Source organism: Taurulus bubalis, assembly GCF_910589615.1.
Source record: "Taurulus bubalis genome assembly, chromosome: 5".
Taxonomy (NCBI): Eukaryota; Metazoa; Chordata; class Actinopteri; order Perciformes; family Cottidae; genus Taurulus; species Taurulus bubalis.
The window spans coordinates 735,526-741,525 of NC_136593.1; positions in this window are offsets into that span (position 1 = coordinate 735,526).

Consider the following 6,000-nt stretch of genomic DNA (forward strand, 5'->3'; position numbering starts at 1 on the left):
CAAAAGTAAACTGGTAGTTTTATCTGTAATAATAGATAATCATGTATTAGTTGAATATATTTTGTATTACTATTGTGATTCTGTAAAGTAACTAAAGTTGATAAATGCATGTAGTGGAGTAAAAAGTAGAATACTAACATCTGAGTGGCAGTGGAGAAGTAGAAAGTTGCGGAAAATGAAAATACTAAATTAAATTCATGCTGCAGGAGAAGGGTTGGACTTTGGTCTTTTCTGGAGTTGCCCAGAGTGAGAGGCGCTGGGTGGGAGTGGGGATCGAGTTCCCGACTGAGTGCCGCCGGGTTGGAGTTTTCCCCAGAGAACCAGAGGGTCGCCTCCCTGCGCCTGCGGGTTGCGGGGAGTATTGTTTGTGATTATGCACCGAACAGCAGTTCGGAATATCAGGAATATATATTATATCAATAATGGAGTCGGTGGGAGGGTCTTGGAAAGACATCAACGCTCACGTGGGCAATGACAGAGAAACCTGGCGGGGCGTGATTGGGAGGAACGGCTTGCCCGATCTGAACCCGAGTGGTGTTTTGCTGTTGGACTTCTGTGCTAGCCACAGTTTGTCCATAACGAACACCATGTTGGAGCATAAGGTGGCTCATAAGTGTACTTGGTACCAGAACACCTGAGGCCGGAGATCAATGATCGACTTTGTAGTCATATCATCTGATCTGCAGCCGTATGTCTTGGACACTCGGTGAAGATTATATCTTATTATTAATAATTTTATTAATTACAAAAATTATAAATATATTACTAAATTATACAAATTGTCAATATTTGTGTTTTTGAGCTATGGAATATACCCAGTAAAATTTGTAAAATAGGATATCTGTGCAAAATATATGCTTTTCCTGCATGTCCTCTCCTCTCAACTGTGGGGCCAGATCGATTTGGCCCAAGGAAGAAGGGTCTAATATGCAGTTTAGCCAATCACTGATTAAAGATATAAATGGGTGACATATAATTTATCCAATCCAATTCTCAGTTAGCCCACGGTGCGCGCTCACGGCGAGTCTCTCGTTCTCATCTTGTGTGTTCTTGTGTTCTCGTCTCTTGTGTTCTCGTCTGCCCGTCTCTCACTTTGGCTGAGAAACTCCTGGTGAAACTCAGATCAACCTCCTGAACTAAGCATAAGACAACAGACCGGCACAGCACATGCGGACATGTTGGACTGCATGCTGTCGGTTATAATGGATTACATTCTGGAGGAAGTAAAGAACGCTGATTTTATCGCCATTCAAGTGGACGAGACGACAGACATGTCCTTCCCACTGCCAGGTGGTGCCCATGCTACGCTACATCGGCGCTAACGGTAACCTACAAGAGCGTTTTTTCCGAGTACATCACTATCCAGAACGCGACCGCGGACACCATCGCTACAGCGCTTAAGACGTTATAATGAGGGGAGCCACCAGCGGAGTGCAGCGTTTTTCCTGGCATTGCCCTCCAGAACCAAGCAGTGACGAGGGGTTAACTACCACTGCTACACAAAGAGAACCCTGGAGTCCAGCAGAAACATATACATATATATATATATTTTCCCTCCGAGCCCGGCACCCCCGATTCTAGTTTCCCTGAGTCTAGTTTCCCTGAGTCTAGTTTCCATAAGCTGTACCCAAGTCCCCGCTGCCGCCTCGCAGCCGCCCCAAATCCCCGCTGCTGCCTCGCAGCCGTTCCCTGTCCCGGCTGCCGCCTTTAAGCCGTTCCCTGTCCTGGCTGCCGCCTTCAAGCCGCTGCCGACACCGGGTTCCCAACCGGCGCCCTGACCTGTCCCAGAGTCCGCTTCAGAGTCCCGGTCCCCTTCCGAGTCCCAGTCCCGTTCCCCTTCCCCTTCAGAGTCCCAGTCCCGTTCCCCTTCCCCATCTGAGTCCCGGTCCCATTCCCCGCCGGAGCACGGCTCTGATTTTCGTCCTCCGGCACGCCCCCCGGACTGGTTCTCGGTGGGAGGGGTCCTGGAAAGGGCGCCGCCTGCCAACTCCATAGTTCTCCTGGGAGACTTCAATGCTCACGTGAGCAATGACAGAAAAACCTGGCGGGCCGTGAACACACTCATATATATATACAGCCCAAACCTGAATGCTTGAACTGGGTGCGTGATGAGGCAGTCTGGGAGATGTAGTCTCCAGCCCGGCGGCCATTTTGTGGTGTGGGCACTGATCTTGAGTGGGGATGTAGCGTCCCTCCACCACCTGTCCCCTTGTGATGCCACATATCCCTCTCCCCGGGCCTGATGTCCTCGGCAGGGTGAACGAGGCCCAGAAGGCATCACGGCGGGACAGGGCATCAGTGTTCCCATAGCGCCTTCCCGGCCTGTGAATGACACAGAAATTAAAAGGCGGGAGGCTTAAAAAACACTTAGTCACCCTGCTGTTGGTTTCTTAGTTTTTTGCCATCCATTGCAAAGGTGAATGATCTGTCACCAGAGTGAACTTCCTTCCCAGCAGGTCATATTTGAGGGTTTCCAGGGCCCATTTTAAGGCTAGGCACTCTTTCTCCACTGTGGCATAGTTCTTCTATCTCGGCAGCAACTTCCAACTCAAATACAGAACAGGGTGTTCCTCACCTTCCTTTATCTGGGCTAGGACACCGCCCAGACACACCTCAGAGGCATCTGCCTGGACGACAAACTCCTTGTTGAAGTCGGGGGCAGTAAGGACTGGTTTCGAACACAAGGCCTTCTTCAGGTCGCCAAATGCTTCTTCTGCCTCCGGGCACCGTGTCACCATACGTGATGTTTCTTGGAAGTCAGTTCTGTGATAGGGGCCGCTATCACAGAGAAGTCAGGGATGAAGCGTCTGTAATAATTGGCAAGGTCCAAAGATGATCTCACCTGCTTCTTTGTCAAGGGTTTTGGCCAGTCTTGGATGGCACCGAGTTTTGCCTCCCGGGGTTTGACAAGGCCCCGCCCGATGGTATACCCCAAGAAGTTGGTCTCTCCGAAGGCCAGCTTACACTTTTTGGGGTTTGCGATCAAGCCTGCCTGTCGGAGGGAGTCCAGGACCTTCTGCACACGCGGCAAGTGGCTTTCCCAGTCTGGGCTCTGAATCACCACATCGTCCAAATAGGCCGCTGCATACTCTCGATGGGGTTTCAGTACCTGATCCATCAGTAGCTGCCAAAGACCACCCGGGGTGGCAAAAGCAGTCTTCTCCTTTGATTCTGCAGACAAGGTAGCCTGCCAATACCCTTGAAAGAAAATGTCTTCCCAAATCCCCTCATCACCGAGAAGAGAGATATCACAAACACAGTGTTTCTAGTTATAGTTTGGATCATCATATGTTACACTTACTTCAGAATTCTGTTAGCTGCACAAACAGCCAGCAAAGATGCTAAAAAAGCCAGAAACACAATCCTCCTCCATGGGTTCCAGCTGCTGCTTTGTATGACAACATACGCAGGGCCGCCGGTATTAAAGGTCCTGAAGACATGGTTCCCTAAGAATTATGTAGACCATCTCTTTGCTTTCTATATTATTGTACAGGTTCTGCCACGGTCTATTAGTCCAATCCTCTATGGCGTCAGAGACAAGACTTTCAGGAAGTACTTGAAAAGGCATTTGTGGTGTTGAGTCAGCATACTGTTAAACTTTCCTGAGATGGATATTCCAATAAAAGAAAAAGGAAAGTTTTTCTTGAAGTATTGAAGCCATTTTCCAGATTTTCTCCATGTGATTCATACTTTTTCTGTTTTCATGTGTTGTCCTGCGTTGAGTGTATGTTGTTTTGTTCATTGTGGTTATTATTGTGATAATTATGATGATCTGATGTTATATAAGTGACGTCATCTGTTGGCCCGTTGATTTATCCCAGGTGAACAGACTTTCACGGGGGTGGAAGGGCAATATAGTTTCAACCACACATCAGCAAATCCACTGATATACAAACATTAATTATTTGTTTAATGCGTTTTTTGGAATATACACCGCTGTAAGAAAGGCTGATGCACGTGGCATCGGGTCATAAGGTGCTCAATGTTAGAACAGTCCGAAGAAATTATCTCCACCTCTGAGCACCATCGGTTGTTAATGAGGGATGGGTTTAAAAGACAGATTTTCTGAATCAAATCAATCTTCATTTGATTGATCCAATATCAATTAATGAAATCCAGAGAACTGCAAATTGGAAACTTGGGAGAGATACAGAGAAAAAGATAGCAGTAAGCCACAAGGACTAGCATATATCAGCTAGCCCTCCTAGCATAACAAAAAAGCGAGACCGGAAATAGAATTTAAAAAAAGAGAAGGAATATAAATAGAAGGGAGACATTAGTGGTCGGAGGGGTACTGCACCCAAAATAAGAAACAGAAATAAGATTATATATAAATCTTGAGCTGAGGAGGTTGGAAAAAAGAGAATAAGAATTCTACTGGAAACGTGTTAAATAGCACTAAATATAGATATGTAAATATATATCAAAAAGTATTTTGTGAATCATTTGGCTGAGAAGCACTGGTGTGTGCGTTATCTAATACATATAATAAATAGTAAATAGTTTTAAAATAATGAACGGAAGGAAGAAGTGATTACATTAAAAGCTGAGCGAAACTCATCTTGTGATTGTTGACAGGGTGAATTTGTGTGTGAATCTGACCAGAGGTCAAGCGGGGCTGTATTGTGGGGAAATGTTTACGGTTGCATGCATGCACGCTTTTTGCCTGATAAAAAATTAAATATGGAGAGCGAGGACGAGGAAAGCTTAGTTTGAGATTAATCACGTCGGGGTCACCATTGAAAGCGTGTACTAATTATTGGATGCCTGGTGTAGCGTCTGGAAGAACTTAGTCAAACAACTTCTCTCGTTCTCGGAATTTATTTTTCCTTGATCACAAGTGAAGTAACAAGTGCTGCAATCTTGATAGCAGGGAGTCAACACAGGTTGACCGTCCAAAACACCTCGAACAGCCGGAAGTTCGGCTCTTTAATACACGGTTTTCTGTCATGAACATCTAACATTTCTATTGGCTCTAACTTGGCGAAGAGGAGGAGAATCGTGTCCCCCATCTTTTCTCACAAGGCTGGAATGCAACGACCAGTCTGCTTCCCTAATGTCAATATACTGATAAACAGGTGTGAGTGTTGTGGTGCAGAGCGTGGAACCTTGAGGAACGTTTCTCACAGAAACTTCTCCTAGACAGTATCTGTTAAACTGACCTTGCCCAACCTGAACTCTAATAGACATAAGAATAGTGAAATGAAGAATACCTACAGAATATAACGATTTATATTGTCAACTGGCAGCGGCACAGAGGCAGAAGCCGGGACTGGGGTCTGCCAGGGGTGTTAACGGCCAAATGGCTGAGCCGACCGGACGGCCGACAAGACACGTGGACCCGGGATCGGCTGGACCGCCGACTGGAGTCGAACAACCGGGATCGGATGAACCGCCGATTGTAGCTGGATGAAGTCGTTCAGGTTACAGCAGCCACGTCACTGATGCTGCTTCATAAAAAGAGTTGAAGCCTATGCACACTCATTTCATAAGTGGTGAAGGTGGAAACCGGAGCACACTATCTGAGGTAGGACTGTCTTTGATGCTCATACTGTGTTAGTGCAGTATTTTATCACGGTGTTGATCATAATATTTCATTCCTTTTTAACTATATGGAAGCATTAAGCTCAACTTCAACTTTTCTATATACAATTTAACAACAAGATGGTGAAATATGTTTTGAGAAAAAATTTTTTAATGATCATTATTATACCTATATTTAATATGTGACTCCTGGTGTTAATGTAAAGTATGCTGCTGAGGTGGTGAAACATTAAGGCCCATTCAAGTATGACAGTGATGTTTTGGAATAGATACATTTTAAAATGAATAATTTTCGATTAACGATGAGTGAACTGCTTGAAGATAACCAAGGTATTCCTGCTATGGTGGGAAATGTGTTTTATAAGATGAACATATCAACAGTTAACATTTGAAGTAACTAACACTTAAGTGTTTGAAATGTTCATCAGAGGCTTGCAGGATCCTCAGATCAGCTCG